The following is a 20,141-nucleotide window of genomic DNA, read 5'->3' as shown; positions in this document are numbered from 1 at the left end:
TGTCTTTTCAAAGCAGCAATGAGGACAGGAGGGAGCCACCTCACTAAAACACCGTGTGTGTGATCACATGCATGGAACCCTGGCAAGGAGCCCTGCCTCACCCAGGGGTGATGTGTTTTGAGTTGAAGTACTTCACTGACCAAGGACGCTATGAAAAGCTTCACCCCCTGCTAGCTCCCTGGCATCTGCCCAAGACACAGTGTCAGAAAGGAAAGGGTGCCCATGCTTCAGTAACCTTGATTCAAACTCCAGCCCACTTCACACCTTAGCTCCACACTTTCACTGGTTTGAAGGACTGCATCACGCTAATCACTAGAGATGTGGAGGTATGCTTCCCACCCTGTCTACATCACTGTCTGCACAGTGCCATCCAACTAATATCTGTACTTGGCAGATGTGGGGTTGCACACAACTAAGTATGGCCATTAGGTCCATCAGAGCACTGGGTGCTCCTGTGTTTCCAGGAATGCTTTTCATAGATGGTACATGCACTGGTATAATACCATCACATGGTGAAGGCAGGGAGAAGAGGGTAGAGGCTCTCCAGGGACATGATCGTGTCCCTGCCATATGGTTTAGGATGTCCCATTACTGAGATGGACAAGGGCTCTTCAGGAAGAGAGTCTAAAGGTTCCTTTCCGGTTCCAGGACAGGCCTCTCACACTTTGTTTTTCTTCATGAGGAACAGGCAGACAGAAGTAATTTAAAACATACAGAAAAAGAATTGGTTTTCCAGTAGATTGGCATACCTGTGGTCAGGGGGGAATTGGGAAGAGCAGTATATGCACATGTGCATGTGTACATGCACATACGCTCTTGTAGGGACCGAGAATTATGTTTCCAGAACTAAAATGAAAAAATATGACTCCATTTAATGATGGCCACTGGTTTTGCCCTACATTCCTGGGTAAACCTGGGTAACCACAAGGCACCTTCACTTGTATTGTTACAAGCTGTATATATCATCATCTGTGGCAAATTCAGAAACAAGTCCCTGTGCAAGATGGTTACTTACCTCTGGATTGCTCTTTACCTTACCAAGTTTCAGCAAACACACTGATGTGTGAGGGTGCCTAGTGGCTAATTAGATGTTTATCAACACAGTATTTAGACAGTACTGTTGGGTTTTTTTCCCAGTTATAAGTTGCACATTGGTTTCACAGCATTTCCACTGCTTGCATGACTGCTAAAACTATATATTCAGGATAATGAGGTTTCTAGTGGTTTTGAAATGTTATTAAAATGCCGATTTTAGAAATACTGTTTGTAACCTCTGTTAGCTCTGCACAGAAAGCGCAGTTTCCAAGAGGTTTATATCAGCATAGAAGCTCTGCTGAAACAATGTGTTCAGAGCAAAAATTTACCACTCATTTGACTAGATACCCACAAACCACTGACCTCACTAAAAAGCAACCTGCAGAACAATAAAGTGATGGGCACAGGAAAGCATCTCAGTCAAATGCAAACCCTAAGTCCCTTTAAGGTTCTATTTCTCTCATTTCCCATCATTGCCCTTTGAGTTTGAAGGTGTCATGATTTAACCCAGCAGGCAGCTAAAATAACCACATAGCCATTTGCTCACTCCCCCGCAGTGGGATGGGGCAGAGAATCAAAAAGAAAAAAAGAGAGGAAAAAAAAAAGGTAAAACTTGTGGGTTGAGATAAAGACAATTCAATAGGACAGAAAAGAAGACAGTAATAATATTGATAAAATAATATACAAAACAAGTGATGCACAGCACAACTGCTCACCAGCCGAATCTGATACTCCGTTAGTTCTTAAGCCAAAATGCTTTCCAGCCCACCTCCCAGTTTTATACTTAGCAAGATTTCATATGGTATGGAATATCCCTTTGGCTGATTTGGGTCAGCTGTCCTGGATGTGTCCCCTCACAGCTTCTTGTGCACTCTCCACCTCCTTGTTGGCAGGCCAGTATGAGAAGCTGAAAAGTCCCTGACTACTTGGCAATAACTAAAAATATCAGTGTGTTATCAACATTATTCTCATCCTAAATCCAAAACACAGCACTAGACCAGCTACTAGAAAGAAAATTGCCTCAGATGAAACTGGGACAGGAGGAAATTTTCCCCACCAAGTTTGGTTTCAACCTGACAAAAAGGTACTTTTGCAACTGGAGCCTGCTATTCAGCGAGCCTCCTCCTGCACAATGGGGGTTGGAGAATAGATTAATCTCTGCTTCTGGTTTTCTAAAAAGCCAGGGTCTGTAGCCAGGTATGTGGTTGGTCTGCAAGATGACATCATGCAAGCCACTCTATCTTTCTCTGCTTCAGATCCCCACCTGCTTGGAAATCAACTGATTAAAAACACTGGTCAAAATTCTTCAACAGCTGGGTCTTATTTTTATAAAATCAAAATAAGGGGGTTGTGGGGGTTGTGGGTGCTGCAGTGCCTATGGATCTGTTTTTCATCTCTAGATATTTGCTCATACCCTCCCACATGCCATGCCACCCTGGGCCCTTCAGGGGAAGGTGCCAGAGAAGATCTCTTGGTGATATTCTTGAGACAATTTTTTGTAGCACATAAGGCTTGAAAGACATCTAGGAGAGTGAGTCAACAGGCATATACTGGTCTGAACATCCCAGGGGTAGTCAAAGCTCTCAAAGGCTGTTGTAACAAGCCTGAAGGAAAAAGGGAAGGAGAAAGCACACATCCTCACCCCTATCTTACCCATAAATTGAGTGCAATTATTAAACAAATCTGATATATGCTGACTGATATATGGACATGACAGAAATGCCTTGTGCAAACACCATCTGAGGCTCATGAACAAAGATGGTATCTTGTCATAAGTCAATATGAGTCAACTGAGCACTTTACTGACCTGACGAGGCGATAGCACAGAGGGCTGCACTGATGTGAGGACCAACCCTACACCTGACTGCGCTTGGACAGCCGCGGAGCCACATGGACCTGCCTCTTGCCAACCAGACCCTTTTATGGGCCATGATGTCAGGTGGTGTGGAAAACAGCCCCAGACAGCTCGGATCACCTGTGCTGGTTGCTTGGGGAAGGTAACTCCATCCTGGCTGGAACCAGGACATTTTCCAAGGAGAAAGTTAAGGATGAAGCTTGATCACAAGTTTTGAGACCAAAATAAGGAACAGAGCATTATCAAAGTGCTTGTCAATTCATCAAGCAAAAGTGTAACAAGACCAAATGACCCAATTTGAAAGGAGACAGAAGAGAAATAAAGTGTGGTGCAATTATTTGTTTAACAATGGCAGCAATTAGCTGCTGGGAAATTTAGCAAGTGTTCTGGTTGATTCTCTGTAGCTTGTGATTAAATCAAGATCAGATTTTTTGTCTTCTTTGAAGTCTTGTTCCAGTTCATGTAGGTCCTAGAGCCTCTGTCACGCAGTAAGTCAAACAAAATGATCACAATGGTCCCTTCTGGCTCTATTATTTCTATTTTTTATGTGAAGTGACATTCACTGTTGGGCAATTAACAAAATACCAGAGAATTCCTAAAATTCTGCAGTGCCAAATGCCTTGAGTTAATCTTTGCCACAATCTCAGAGCAAAACTCTGAACACAAAATCACCACTGTACCTGACTCTAAAACAAGCCAGAAATGAGACAAAGAAGAATTGGGTAGCTTAAATGACAGATCGGTGCATCCAGCCTATCTTGCTTGTGTGCTGATCATCAGTAGTACCTGTATGCCAAACGCAAGCTGATAAAATCTCTATACTGCTGACCATGATCAAGTGTGGCAGCCAGATTTGATTATAAGAAACTGAAGCATCTCTAGAGGAAAAGTGTTACAGGTTTCTTTATCCTGGCACAACTGCTCAGAATGAAGAGGTTTGCATTTACTCTGGAGAGGTTTCCTTAAAAAAATTTTCTTTGAATATAGCTAGGAGCTGGAATAAATTGACTAGCAGAGGTCAAGTTGCTGCAGCAATGATGTGTTTGGCTTCTAGACACAGTCTACCAGATGTACCAAGCAAGAGCAACTTTTCTAAAATAGCCTTGATAATAGGTTTCTGAGGGAGATGTCCCCTTGAAAACAAAGTGTTCTGATGCCATTTACCAAGGTATGCCATGAAAGGATGGGAAGGCATTAGGAAAGAAAATAAAACATATGTTAATCATCTGCAATTCAATCACTTTTCTCTATAGCTAGGAAAGGAATAATTTTGTGTAATGCTAAACAATGAAGCTATGACTCTTTGTAGACAGTCCTTGAACTGAAACAATAAAGAAAGTAGCATGCTGTTTGTCATTCTATTGCATCCCTCACAAGAGCCAAAATAAGCTTTAGCAAAGTTTATGCCTAAATTTCAGGCTCAGCTGCTATCAAGAGATTGAGTACCCTGAAGAATTTCCTTACTGATAAGGCAATCTTAGTAGCTTCATGTAATTTACAAGACTAAATGTCCAACCCAGATCCAGAACCAGGAGGATATTTGGATGGCACATGACTGTAGATGGAGACCTGCTCATCAAGAATATGCCACTAATGGCCAATGCCATAATAAGTAGTGTCAGAAAGGACATGGATTTATTTTTCAGGCATGGAGTATAACGTTCCCAAAGCCGTAGGCAAACCTGTCTTTCCCGCCATGGTATGACCGAAGGAAGTGGAAGACAAAGGTCTGCTGCATCTCTATACTCTCAGCTAGATAGATATGCTCCCATTGCTTCTCAGGAACCATGGCCTCTGGAGGTCTAGCTAGTTAGAAGGATACCATGCAAACCTATGAACAAAGAGGCTTTTTGTTTAATTTTGGGTATGTCACCACTGACTGGAGATATCGACACTGGTATAAACAACGAGTGTCAAAGACAGCTCTCATCTCATTTCGAAATGGTGTCTCTATTCCTCCAGGCACCCCAGTTTAGAAACTGTCTACTGACATTCCTTGCAGATATACTCTGAGGCACAGGACAGCACTAAGCTCATCACTCCCCCCAGACAGTTTCTAGAGCTCCGGTTCTTCATTTCTGCAGTGAAAACCCAGATCTAGAATGAAGGTTTTGGAAGATTACACAGTCCCCAAATACACTGAGGTAAGTGCAGTGCCTTAGTAGGACCATCTCATCTCTACCTCAGTCAAGGCTGGAAATAAGTCCTTTTGATACCAGGCATCATTTTAGCTCATTTGCTACAGCCAAATGACCTTAAAAATATTATATAACAGGGTGAGAAAAGATCCTGAAATTAAAATTTAAACAGTGTTTGTTTATAAGCTGAGCAAATATCAGCATTACTCACTGTCTCAAAACCCCAGCTAATCAGCTCACAGACAGCTATATCTAAGTCCTTTCACCTCATGCACACCATCAACTCTTCTCATTCCTGCTCTTGGCATCACTTGTTTTACCTGCTCCAATATACCTGCTGGAAATTTTTGAAAAGGAAAGCTTGAGCAAGGCTGAAATAAAAAAAAAAGTTTCACTAATACACCAGCCTCAGTCAACAGCAGAAAGTCAAGGAGTGAGGGAAGCTCACACACACACAGAGCCTAAAAATGCAACTAGAAGAGGCTCCTCCTTAGTTTGACCGAAATCCCATTAGTGACTCTGCGTATAAACGCAGGAGCTTTGAGCCCAGCCCGTTGTGGGCGTGCATACATGTGTATCAGCTGAAAAAAATAATCAGCTGCGGTCCCCAAAGCAGAGCTGGCCCTCTGTGCATGGGGACCATGCAGCCCTCCCCAGCGGGGAGCTGGTGTAGCAGAGGAGAGCCCATAATTGTCCCAACAGGTGGGATGAATGCTCCAAAAGGGAGAACGATACAGTAGGGACAAAACCACAAAGCACAACACGTAGGCAGGACCACAGCAGACTAGTCAGGAGATGCTGGGTGGCCGGTCTGCAGAGCGTGGGCTCGGGCTCACAAACAGGGCATGAGTCCATGACACCTGGCTGGCCCGACAAAGGTGCACATTGCACAAAGGTATATGAGCACAGTGACATCATTTTTCTTTTCTTCAGCTTATGTCAGACGCCCGTACGTGCTGCTGGGAACCGCTGGCCTGGAGGCACATACAGACCAGCCGGACACAGCACAGGAGAGCACTGTGAGTGGCCTCTGTCAGCAGGCTGCAAGCTAAGTGACGTGGGGCTGTTTTCCCAGGGAAAGAACACACATGATAGTAGAGGAAGGATGGATGACTGCGTACTTCAAGTTTGTGAAAGCAGCAAAGAGAAAGGGAACAATCTGTTCTCTACGTCCACAGGAGATCAGACAAGACGAAACTGATTTAAATGGTGCAAGGAAAATGGCTAGGTAAGCAACTGGAAAACCCTGACAGGAAGTCTTTAAAACAAACACCCCTGAGTTACACCCCATCCTGGGGCTGGCTGCAAGTATGCTTCAACAATTACACTGTTCAGAAAGCACAGACAACGTACATACACATAGCATGTACAAATAGGTATAGGTGTATGATAGGTATGTAAAGCATCAACTGATGCCTGAAAAAAAGCACTTAGCCTAAAGTCTCAATTGTAGCATTATATATTTGTCAGGACCGAAGGTCAAATTTACAAGGTCGAAAGGGCATTTAGCGGGACTTAGTTCATTTTCAGGGGGCAACTGGCTGCCAAACCCTTTTCAGTTAAAATTTCACATCCTTTCCCCCTCTGATTTTCCTTTTCCCTTCTAACAGATTTGTCTATGAATACTGAAAGTGGAGAAACAGTACCTAAAATAATCTGAGGTACACACACACTCCTCCTAGTTACAGGTAAATGAGGGTGCCCAGCCCATTTGCAGACAGCCTGTCACACACTAGGGAATAGCTGTGTCAAACTGAGACCTCCTCCCCATTTCTGTGTGGAGCTCTGGCTCACATCCAGTTCAGGCAGAGTAGCTGAAAGTCGTTTCTCTCTGATGTTGTTTAAAAGCCTAAATGCAATGAAATACTAGTCTGAGTCCATTTCCCAGTGAGCAGAAGTGTCAGAAAGCCACCATCAGAGCTGGATCTAATTGGCAGTCCCAGTAGGGAAGCGAGGAAATAGATAGACGGGGAGACGCAATACCCTGCCTCCTGTGGCACTTGTTACAAAACCGTCTGCAGCAGTGCCTCCAACTTTTGGGGCACTGAATTTCATTTGCTTCCCACCCACATCAAAACCCCTCATACTCTAGCATGGTTAACCAGACATCTCACTGAGGTGTTCTGCCTCTTCCTCTGCCCTGGCTTTCGCTGCTAACAAAGCGTTGCCACCGTATAAGAAGTCACACCGTGGATCTCTATTCTTGACCATTTATGCGCAACTTCAAATGCTTGACCCCATGCTAGGCTCACGGTCAGTCTGGCCTCAAGGCTTCCATGGCTGCATTTCAATATATTTACCCTTTTTACTATATAACAGAAGCATATGACTCAGTTGAGCACAGAGTTATAGGGTCAAACATCATCAATTCAGCAGCGGAGGCCTTACCTCCCCACAACGCACTCCTGAGCCATTCCCTATTACAGTGAAGCAAACACTCAAAAGTGTTTGCTTCAAAAAAGTCAAACTCAAAGCCCTGGAAGATTGACTTGATGACATGACCATAAAATCAGATGATTTGGCCTAACCATGCTTGCTGAGGAGTTTTGTGTGAATGTCTGGCACACTGAAGAACTTGTGTCAAGGTGGTCCGAAAGGCATAGATAAGTATTGCTGTAGGTAACCCTGTAGTCAAGTTTCCAGCCCAGGAAACCTGGCTTTGGATAGCTGCTACATGAGAGACTTCCTCTGGGAAAAGGGACAAGTCCTATTGATTGCAAGGAGGTAAGCATTTCTGTTTTCTCCCTTTCTTTCCAGGCTTCACTTTTCAGAATTACCCCATCCCAGGTGCTTCAGAGGGCAAATCTGTTTTAAAAAAGGTGCTCAGATAGGAGTGATGAGGGAGGATAATTGGGTACCAGAAGCAGCTAAAGAAGGTATCGCTTTATATCCAGTGGTTATCTATAGCTCTCTATTAATGTACACTGCCCTGTATATCTGTGCTAAAACAAGTGGTGCATTTTTCCCTTCAAGAGCTTACAGGAAGAAATAGCTTATTTTACAGCATCCATCTGGATTTCTGGATCCTTCCCAGTAGTAGTAACAAAAAAAAAAAAAAAAATCACAACAGGCTCATTCTCCTCACTAATTTTCCTCCCAAGGCATTCAGAAGTATTCTTCTGCTGGTCTGTGCAGTTGAGTTTATTTCCTCATCCTCCTTTCCTCTCCGCTCTCTTTCCCGGCCCTCTTTACTTATTTATATTTCCTCACCTCCTTTATGCTTTTGTCCTCCTTTTCACCTCCTGCTCTATAATTCATCGTGGTCTGCAGGGAAACTAAGTCAAAGCAGCAATTTTTATGTTTCAACATGAGCACGAGAAGATTGGTTGCTCTCATCTCCTCCGAAAATGAGTTTGAAAACTTTGGTCTGGCTGCCAAAACCACCCTGTGTACAAAAAGAAACATAAAATAGAATAGCAGCAAGAACGGGCAAAGACCAAATAATAGAGGGTCACCAACAACAGGTTGCTTCTGGGCTCTGATGCAACTCTCCCATCATCCAGGGCTGGGAGGGGACAACACATTTAGTACAGACAAAATTTAGGTTCCGCAGCAACATTTGGCCAGATAAAAAAAAACACCCAGACTTTCTGTCCATGCCCATCCACACACCCTTTCCATGCACAAAGAGATACACCGCACTCACAGGACCGCCCTGGCAAAGGAATGCATGGCATACTTGTCCAAGAACATGCTTTAGGAGGTTTGCCCAAGAAGTGGCCATTTCAGACACTCTTCTTCTTAAAGGAAATGCCGGACCTCAGAGGGGGAAAACAGCGGCAGGTCACTTTGCAGGCAAGCACCAGGCCAAAAGGAGGAAGGTGCCTAGACAAGGAAAATTCTTTAAAATTTAAAAATTTATGTTCAAAATTTATTTTAAAATTTAAAAAATATTTTTAAATGGAAATGTATCCTCAAAGCCTATTCAGACAGCTTGACCAAACATTTGGAGTAAAGAACATTTCTAATTAACAAATTACACAAAATTCAAACACATCCTTCCAATAAATTCAGTTCTATGACTAACCTACATAATAATGTCCACACTCTCCACCACACACTAAGTTCTGCACAAGAAAGGGGAAAAAAATATGGCCTACTATCAGACTCCTCTCTGATTCCCCCTCATTCTTTTTTGTGTTATGCTATTAGGAAATAATGTCCCTTTTTGGCATGAATGGGAATTCTTGTTTTGCTTTTCCAGTTCCTTGTCTTTACTGCAGACAGGGCAGCTTTGCGTGACAGCAGTGACTGATGACGTCAGCAACTGGTCCCAAAAATTTGATTTCTCTGTTTGCATCCCTGGCTTTAAAGTCCTGTGGTAACTGAAAAAATAATTAAAAACCCCAACTGGATTACCATACCAAAAACTTCCACATAATCCTATTTATGCAGAAAGGCTTTTCATATAGCATTTTGCAAGGTTCCTTTCCAGTTGCTAATATTTTAATAAAATACCTTTATTTTCATGGAGAGCACCAGAAATTAAGGAACTTCTCTAACTGCAGGGCAGCAGGGTGCAATAGATGCACCAGTAAGAACGTTCGCAGCTCTGGTCTTTTTACCATTTCTTCCTCTTTCAATATGCTTTGGTTAATTTCAAGCCTTGCACCTGTTTCAATTACCCATTTTGCTGATTGTATTTTCTTTATCCCAGCTAGAGCCAAGGCCTGCTTTGCTTTACGCTCCTCAGCGACAACACTTCCATCAAGAATGCTTTAAGAGATGAGCACTTTCCTTGGCAGCAAAGGAGCAAACCATGACGTGCTTCACACAGAAGGCTGCCTCGGAAATAAATAAATAAAAGAACTCACCTCATATTTTATCCAGCATCTTCTGAGTCTCATCAGAGGAAATTAAAAAAGAAATTGGCTTCTTGAGAGGATAGATCAGACACCTTAAGGAACAGCTGCAATTTGTGTTTCTGAGAAATGAAAATTGAAAAGCAGACTAAAGTGGGTACCGGGTGATTTATAAACCGCCTTTCTCCATTCTTTCTGAGTGTCAGTACATTCAGCAGATCATCGATAGCACCATCCTTAACATACAATTTTCGAGCTGAAATTAAATGGGCAACTCCCTGCCCTGACTTCCTTCCCACCTCACGTGGAGCACAAGGGTGTTCAAAGCACCTCGCAGCCCCTGCCCGCGAGGCACCGTTCCTGCCACACACGCTCCTCAAACCCCACGGCCCCAACGGAGTACAACTGTCGGCAACTGCTGTAGTTACTAGGGCTGTTTGTGCCAACGGCTCGAGAGCTGTTTGCTCACGAGCTCGTCCAAATGCACAGGGCTCGTTCACGAGCAAAAAAATGCTCAGCGTTACTCCTTGACATTTTGTTGTTTTAGTAATCTAACCCCTCGGAAACTGTATCAGGGCCTATAAAGCCATTCAGCTCTTAATCGCAGCAGATATGAATCACTCTGTCAGTTAACACTAGGTGCATAAATCGCTGGCAATATGGATTTATGACACCGGGATGTAATTCACCAGTATCAGCCCTTAAATTTGATTAGAAATATGGGATTTGAGAAGAACGGACTCACACGGGCGTCTGCAATTCGAGTTGTGACCTTAACAAAAAAGTCAGGGACCCAGGCTCACAGTCTGCCGGCATGCTTAAGTAACAGTTCCACGTTCACCCTGCTCAGATTAATTGCTGCTTTAATCTGCGAGCGCTGACACACATGCGCAGCTGTGCACGCTAATAGGGACGGCGGCAGCCGAGGCTCTATCAAGTTTCATTATATCCCGCGTGCTTAATTGTCTTCATCACTGGAAACCATCATTTTATTTAACGGCTTAAATACGGCAGAAATGCCATAATCACATTTAAGTATTAGAGACGTCTATAAGCGAGCAGGAGCGGCGTTAAGAGAAACACGCGCAAGGCGGCTGTGCGGTTGCCAAGTGCAGGCAGAAGAATTTCCTGCCCGTCCCTTGTATCTGTAACTGAGGCAGGGTCAGAGTCCGTGGTGACATTTCTTTTTGATTCATTCAGCTTAGCCCGGTGACACTGGCATGCTGGGTCAAGTGCGCTGCGGCTGACTGTAATTGCAGATATTAATGAAGCTTTGAAAGGAATTCAAAAATTACTCTGAATGTCCACGCTGGCTAGAAACTCATTTTGTTCTCGTATAAACACGCCAGATCATCCAAAAAATAATTCAGCTACTTCGGTCACAGCGCAGATAACGCTTGAGCTTTTCTATGCCCATGCCAGGCTTTTCTCTCCTTGGCTCATTATCTTCTTCTCCCCCTCTTGTTGGACAGGGGAGCCGACCGAATATCAGATCGCTGCATCCACGCGCTGACGTTGCCATGCTTTCTGTCACGAGACTGAAGTATGCAGAAGCACGCTGCAGCTGGCAATGCACTGGGGGGGAACAAGGGCTCCACACCAAAGCTCTGCAAGAAGGACATGAGGTCCCAGCCTTGGAGACATGTCAGGTTTGGATTCCCCTCCTTATAAAAACCTCCACTCCACTCCACTCCACTCCACTCCACTCCACTCCACTCCACTCCACTCCACTCCACTCCCCTGCCAACTTCTTTGCTCTGATCACTGGCCTCAGTGATCCCATGGGTCACAACCTTCCGCCCAAGCTCCCTTTCAAGATGCTTCATCTATGCATAAAACTGGAAAAACCAGCACAGACCAACCCCAACAGCAGCCATTAAGTGACCTGGGCTAAACCACAGCTCCCCAGGGGACACCCCATAGGGTTGCAGCATCTCATTAACATACCAGCATGTCTCTGTGGGCAGTCTGCCTCAGGACCAGAGTGGAAGCCCAGCTACCCAAGGAGGGGGAATGAAGGGGCTCTGACATCTTCTTCCATTCAGGTTGTGCCACCAGCTGAACTTATGCCAGCTGAAATCTTTCTTTGAGGCAAGAGGACAGTGTCAGTATGACATTGTGTCTTTTGCTAAAGAAACCAGGCAGGTTGCTCAGCAAATGCCCCACAGAAAGTCCCTGAGGCGTTGCAGTGCCATGTGTCAGCCCTCCATCACCTCGTCCTGGTGCCAGCTCTCTGCATAAGGAGCTCAGAACGGAGCTGTTCTCCCTGCTGCTAGTCAAACTTTGAAGCATCCAACCAAGAGTAGTCTATCAACCTTAGTTATTTAAAGAGAGCCTGTCACTTTATTATTAATAGTAGCAATTTCATTATAGCAGTTAAAAGACACGAGTGAGATTGGGAACGTACTGCAGCCAGGGCTAGAGATCTGCTGGGGCCTAGCCTGTGCTAGGAGAGGCTTTCAAGTGTGATTATATGGGCAAACCCTTCTAGCTGAGACCTGAGATACATCTTCCCTCACTACGTGGCATACATACGAGCTCACCCTGCCAGCCGCCCATCTGTAAGCTGAACAGCCACATAGCCAAACTTTGGCTAATACACCCTTCCTCCCAGCAATATCTATTGCCTCAGGCTTAGCGAGGCACTCATCTATTCACGTCACTTCTGGTCATTTCAGAGCTTGAGGCAGAGCACGCTGGCATTTGTTTTCGGCACATCGCTTGGGCAATTCCACTCATCTCTCCAGGACAAGCCCTGCTTCCCAAAAAGAATGTAGAGAACCAGCAGAAAGCTGCACTGCTTTTGTTTCTTTTTTCCTTTTGCCCATATAGCTGCATCCAAACTAGGGCTTTACATTAACACGGAGGCATTATTAACGTATCTCATCTAACCGACGTTGTTCTACTGTCAGCAACTCCGAATACAGGTCTGAGCCGCTGGGAGCGAATCGTCTCCCTAAGAGAGGCGCGGAAGAGTTCATGCTTCAGCCGCTTTCTCAAAGAAGGGAAACTGAGGTGGGAAGCAAATGAAAGACTCCCCCAAGGTCATGCAATGCACTTATGCAAAGCATGACCCCACCTGCATTTTAGTCCATGGCACAGATGCCACAGAGGTAGCAATTTAATAAGCTACGAGCCCCATCTGTTCATTATTGTCTCAACTGGAGATTGCCATCCCCAAAGCTGAGCCACATTAATTGATTATATGAATGCTCCTGGTTTGCCCCAATGCAAAGGCAGTCAATTTAATTTAAATCCTTGTTGGAGGAGATTTCAATTTGCTGGCTGACTTTATGCTGAAGCAGACAAGGAGCACTCACATAAGTTTCATAACCCACTCCCCGCTATGTCTGACAGAGCACATCTGTCCACCTCCTACCTCTCTGGCAATTTTTAAATCAAAACAAATAAAATGGGAAATGAGCAAAAAGGAGACTTCTCTTGTGGCGCTACCCAGAGCTTTGAGCTTAACAGAATTTAAGCCAGCTGAGTTTCCCAAATCTAATAGCATTTCTTCAGTCCAACGTTTTCCCTGCTCTGAAGTTTCTCTAGTTTGCTTTTCAGCATCAAGTATTTGTGCTTTCTCTCCGTATTTTAATCTGGATAAAGAAAACAGAATGCAGCTCACATTTTTATTACAACTACTAGCACTAGGCAGCAGTATCAGGGTCACAGAAACTACGGGGGATAGAGGGGGGAGGGTGTAAAAAAGCTTTTAAAAACTCTCCCTAAATGCTGCATCCACTCTTTCTGACATTTTAAGTCATCAAAACTTCACCAGTGATATGAGAGGCTGCTTTATTTTTCTCTCTTACCCTTTTCTTTCATTTTTATCAGTGGCTGGATTTTGATTACATTATTCCTGACAAAGACCAGCTGCCTCCACAAGTAACTGCATTATCATCAGAGGCAGCCACAAGTAAAAGCACTATGTATGTAAAGGGGTCACAACATTTACTGCTTTTTTTATAAACTGCACAAGAAAACAATTCACCTGCACCCTTCTGGGGTTAAAATAATAGTCTTGCAAGCCCTTCCTGTGAGTTTTGCTCATGGTAAAAAGCCCACATCCATCGGAATGGTCCATTTGCCCACCAAAAATACTGTTTCCCTCTCCTGTCCATAAAAAACCCAGATTCTTTTTTACCCCTGTTCACTAAAGAAAGTATTTTTCAGTTAAAAACTGCACTAATTTTTAGCTCTTTGTCTTAGAAGTTGCAGTCCTGCTCTGTTTGCATTGGAGATTTTTTTGTTATTCTTGGCAAGCGAGAGAAAAAGAAGGAAAGATTCCCCCTCCTGAACAAAGAGCCACAAGCACAGACACTGAGACGTTTTGCCCAACTGCAGCAGCATTACCAGGAAGTGCAACAGTAAATAAAGTAAGCAGATGTTCACAGGCAGCTGAACAAGGTGGTTTGAAGGTACCCAAATTACTGCAAACAGCCCATTTCTCTTTCTCTTCCACCTTCTACCCCATCGCTCGACCGTAATGGCACTTTTGCTGTTCATCACTCACTCTCCCCATCAATTTTCATTGCCCTCCACAGCTTCTTCATCACTTTTGTTGTCAAACCTACAACTACCTTTAGTTCAGATGTTTGCCGTAAGTCCTGGCAATAGACATCTAACCCATGAAGAATATAAATAAATTGGCTAGTTTTAAGAGCCACTAGGCGATAATGTATTTTTTCATATCCACAGATAGAGCTAATATTTTCACAGCTCTATTGGAAAACTGACACTGCACTAATACCCCTACTCTGGCCGTTTGTCTGTCCCCTCTGCACTATTTTAAGAAACGAGCATGTTCTGGTGCAGTAAATAAGGACCGAACCACCACGTGACTTAGAACAGTCAGCAGCAAAGACAAATTTTCAGCCATTCGCTTTTTGCAGTCCCTGCAGGCTGTTTTACTACAAACTGCCATTAAAAAACCCACAACCAAACCCAACAAAACTTGGATTTTACTCTAGGCTTTGCTAAAAGGCACTGAATGCTCCTGGGTTTAATGGTTGTGAACAGAACAATTAGAATTTTTAAAGATTAAAATAGGTAGAGTTTTGGTTTCCAGAGAAAATGAAACCCAAAAGCATTGCCTCCTTTTCTCTGCAATTCAGTGGTGCTGTTGGGCTTTTGTTTTGTTTGGGGGGTTAGTTTTTTCTTGGTTTGGGTTTTTTTGTGTGTGTGTGTGGTGGTGATTTTTAAATTATTTTTGCACTGACCCAGCAGTATTGACTTCAGTGGAATGCAAGGTTTACTCCAGCACAAATAGAGAAATATCAATCTTTTTTTCCACAGATATGTCTGTTCCTCAGACAGAAATGGGAGTGGGCTCCAAAACAGAGCACTCCATGAACCACACAACCCATGAGCCGTGGTGCTGCAGCAGAGCCAAACTGGTTGGACTCGATGATATCAAAGGTCTTTTCCAACCATGTGATTCTGTGCTGGTTCGTTCCCAGCTCTGCTCCATCTACCCAGACTGAAAAAGTAAACCCTAGGTCCCCACCATGTGTAAAACAACGCTGGTGATGAGCAAGCCTGACCTTAGAAGGGACTACCAGATCCATGCTTATCTGACGTACATACCCAGGAAGTTTCAGCTTTCCCACCAGTTGAAATTCCGTCTGCTCTGGGGTAAAATCTCTGGTTTGGGTTAATGGCTGCAGAGCTGCAGCCCTGCCATTCTCATGAGTGGCAAGACATTACACTATTCCAGGCAGCTTGGACAATACAGTCACAAGCTGCAAGAAAGTACAGCCTCAGCTGACAGTAAGGAGACAAATCTCCAGCTGCTGAAAAGCCTGGAGAAATACAGCCCAGGTATCACCAAAATTCTCAGGAGCCAAATAAAAACTTTAAAAAAATCAGTTTCAACCTCCATTTAATTTTTTTGAGTGGCAGATGGAAGAAAGAGAGGAACAGAGGGGATAGCTGAGCTCACTGCCTGGCACTGGGGTACTCCTATGATATGGAAAGACAAACTCCTAAAGATGCACTAGGTGAAGGACAGGGTAGCAGCAGATGCACACATGTAAGCACTGGTATCTTCTGCCCTGCCTTTCACAGAATCACAGAACATGTTAGGTTAGAAGAGACCTTTAAAGGGCATCTAGTCCAAGCCCCCTGCAGTAAGCAGGGACACCTTTAACTAGATCAGGCTGCTCAGGGCTTCATCAAGCCTGACCTTGAATGTCTCCAGGGATGGGGCCTCCACCACAGGGCTCTGGGCAACCTGTTCCAGTCTCTCACCACCCTCATAGTAAAGAAATTCTTCCCAATGTCTAATCTAAACCTGCCCTGCTCTAATTTAAAACTTTTTCCTGACCAAAATGAAAGGCCAAGGCAAACACCCGGCTCCAACCAGCCCCCACCTTCTACCCACTCTCCCACCAGGTCAGCAGCTGCTGAGAGCACAGCTCTCATAGCTCCTGTACTCCACCAAGAGCACCCAGCCTGTGTACCTACACCCAGAGCCGCTGTGTTCACCTCTGCAAAGCGAGGGGCAGTCAGGCAGAAGGCAGGGGAAAGCTACTTCTTCCATGGCACATATGGAAGCCCAGCTGCTCTAGAGGGAAGCAGCCTTGTGCCTGGTGAAAGTAAGCTTGCCTTGTTCAGAGTTTCTTTGTGCTCAAAACAGTGAGGGCATGCAACACCCAAAGCAGACCCCGAGGCTGTAATTAATTAACTGACTCCTATGGGGTGAAAAGAGGGCTATTCCTTCAGTTGATATCTATTCCTTCAGAGAGGTGCAGTGTCCTGACAGTGGCCGTTGTCACAGCAATTGCCACTGCCACCCAAGACATCCTGGCAGGCGACCGCATGACGAGCACGTGTGAGCAGCACCGTCAAGCATGGACATTTGCAGTACGTTAGCAGGGACCTGGCACTGCTGCAAACCACCGGTCCGATGACTGGGTCAGCACCCACCTTGCTTCCAGTCTCCTCCATCCAGACTAGTTCCCAGAGATGTTATTCCTGAAGTGGTCCCCACCATCTCAGATCGTGACGAGCTGCCAGTATAAACCAAGGCTGTCACTGTTACACCACAGCAATGTACGTGGGGTCTCTCTCCCTTCCTGCTTCTCTTCCTGCCTGAAAACGTTATTTCCCTTCATTGCAGCTGCTTAGGCACACAGATGATACGGGGTTGGGGCAGGGTGGGGGAGAGGTGTGTGGAAGGCAAGGTATCAATTCAGGAAAACAAAAAATGAGAGTGGGAGGGGGAATGGAAATATTTAGGTGTTAGTAGGCTGTGATGGACAAACAGAAAACATTCATAACATATTCATTACTGGGGAACAGTGTTTAATATTTGCAATTAGCATTCACATTTGAGAGGCCAAAATGGAAACGCAGTTCAGCCCCTTAGAGGTGTTGCCTCTCGCCACCCTTCCCTCTCGCTCCCCAACAGAGCTGCCAAAGAGGAGCAGCCTCCCACATGCGAGAGTGGGGTGCTGCAGAGCCAAGCCTCTCCCCCTCACTGGGTTACCTGGGGTCCCAGGGGACCCCCACCCCAGCCCTGCAAGCCTGATGGGGAAGAGGGCCTGCATGGGAAGTGACCGCAGTTGATCAGCGGTGCACAACGGCCATTTCAGAAGCTAGGCTGACAGTTCTAGGTGACCAAGGTCACCTTCCAATACAGCCTCCATCTCGCTTAGGGAAACTTCACCTGATGTTACATTTTAGGCATCCCCACACCTTTTACCTTCCCAGTGTCACAGATTAGTGGCCACCACGTTGTCTACATGCAAGCTTCTGCTTTCTGCTTTGTTATCAGGCGCCTGCCGCTGCCACCGCCTGATTTAAACACTGTCTGGTGCTGGCTGCATCTGTAATGCAGTCACCAGTGATGAATTGTGATGTCATGAGCGCTAGATCATGGCATCGCTGAAGGAATTAAGATGATAAAGGGGGAAGAATGCCTGTATTTACACACAAACATCTTCATAATCAGCAGGGCCAGCAGAGGAAATAGAATTAGGCAGATAAATAAAATTAGCATTATTTGGATGCTAACTGGAAGAAACGTGATGCTTTTAAATACTCTGTGTGTGCGTGGTGTTTACTGGAAAAGAATATTGCATGCTGACATGCTGGAGACAGGCTGGGTGAAGCAGGAAAAGGGAGGGCTGAAAAGCTCTCTGGGCTCCACAGGGGGAAAAACATGGGTAGTGAGAGCATTGCTTTCTGCAGGAAGGTTTTTACTTCAAGGAGAAGCAAGGAAAATGGAAAGTATCTCAACAGACCAAGGTGATTGGGTATTTTTTGTTTATTCCAGAGAGGGATGAAACTTGAGGCTCAACAAAATGGGTCTACGAGAGTTTCTTCCCTCACCACACACCCTCCTCTGTGGTCTCGTGGAAAGGACATCAGTCCAGAGACCTGTGCCTAAACTTTGTTCTTTCTGCTGCTTGCCTTTTCCCCTTCCACCTCTTGCCTTCGCTCTTTAGAGAAGGATGTGCACGAGACAGAGGTGACGACTTCAAGCTGTCAGCCACATACCCAATTTCATCTGCTTCTGTCATACAGGCACCGCCAAGGGGCATTTCCACCAGCATTTTTAAAATCCACGCCCGACTGGCATCCATCATTCACAGCTCTCTGGTTCCCCCTTCACATCTCCCTTCAGCTCTCACAGCGCTGCCGCTGCTGATCATAGGATCTTTGCTATTGGAGGCGGCCGGGGGTGGGGGGCCGGGCGGGCTGCCTCCTTCTGGCTCTCTGGGAATACAAAATAATGACATGTTTTTTACTTTTGTGAACGGGAATCATTCAAAAGACACAGTGCTTCTGACAGCTCCTGGAGGAACGATGCCTCCGTGACAGGCTTCTCTTTAAAGCCTGGGCTCCTCCTGATGCCCATCTATGGTCCTTAGCATTATTAGATGTTTACAGCCATTTCAGGCTCCAAGCTTTTGAGTCTGCAGAAAAAAAATCCCACAACTTTGCGTCAGCGCTACCCTCTGTTCAGGCTGGGGGGCTTGGTTAAAACAAAACAACACATGCCCTACCTGGTACAGGGAAATTTTCCAGGAGTGCGGAGGTGCTATTAAACAGCAGCTTCGTGATCCTTCCCTTCGGGGGTATCATGGCACTAGCTAGAGTCAGTAACTTTCAGCAGACCACCTAGCATTAGAGTCTTGGTTAAATACATTGACACAGCTGAGCTAATGGTTCTTTTTTAACGCATTTCTCTAGGCAGCCAGTGGCACACAGGACCTGGGGGCTTTGCCTTCCTTTTCCTATTCTGCTACAACTTTCCCGGTACTACTTGGAAAGGCCAGTTTGCCTGTGTGGAGCTCACACTTTTATTTCTGAGGTGAAGATAGGACTTCTCTGCCTCGCAAGACACTGGTGCCAGCAGCTGTGAAGCTGCTGGTTGGAAAGTGCTGTGGAAGTAATAAACTACCATTGTGAGATTCGCAGGCTCTCTAGGAATCCTTATCTACAGCCTCCAAGCCTAATTTTGCCTTTTGATACATGTAATTGATTTCTGAACTGTCCAACTTGAAACTGTTTAAAGGGAGCTGGTTTGCAGAGAGAGGCACTTCCCGGCCCTCCCTCTGCTGAATGCCAGAGGTGTTGCCAGCCACAGACGCTTGCAACTACCGCAGGGTAGGGCCGTGCTCCCACAGCCGCCACTCCGGGTCACTGGGAAAAGCCTAAATCCTTTTCCAGCCATCCGAGTCATCCCCTTCAACCGTGTATCCCGTCCCGTCCCCACCAGCCTCTGCTTTGTAGCAGCTGGAGCATTTGCAGCCCCGGGAGCTTTGCAGTGAGGGACAGCCCAGGTGAACTGCACGGGGAGGCGAGGAGCTGCGGAGCAGCACGGCCACCCTCCCCTCAGGCGCCCAGCGAGCTCTCAAGGGCGGGAAAACGCATCCCGGTGCGGGAAAGAGACCCGCAGCGGCACGGTCTTCCCTTCTCGCTGCTAGTCCCCTCTCCACGTCCCAGGATCTCCTGGTCAAAGCCGCACGCAGAGCCGGACTGAGAGGCTGCCGAACCATTCGGCAGGGGAGGTTTCATCCTCACCGTTCGCCCCGCTTCAAACCCGAGCGCCGCAGAGGCGCCGCCGTGATAGCCCGCGGCCTGCGCCTGGCCGCGGAGGCCGGGCAGGGAGCCGCACGCCGCGCCCACCGGCAGCGCCTCTCCCGGCTTTTAAACGGGGAGGGCGGGGGTGAGGGGAGAGAAGGAGAAGGGGGGAAAGGCGAGCAGGGAGAAGCAGCGGAGAGCGAGGGAGAGGCGGGAGCGGGCTGCCTACGCCGGGGCTGCACTGTCACCCAGCGGCGGCGGCGGGGCGAACGCCGG

The sequence above is a fragment of the Gallinula chloropus genome (genome assembly GCF_964237585.1).
Source record: "Gallinula chloropus genome assembly, chromosome: 1".
Taxonomy (NCBI): Eukaryota; Metazoa; Chordata; class Aves; order Gruiformes; family Rallidae; genus Gallinula; species Gallinula chloropus.
Note: the sequence above shows the minus strand (reverse complement) of the source record.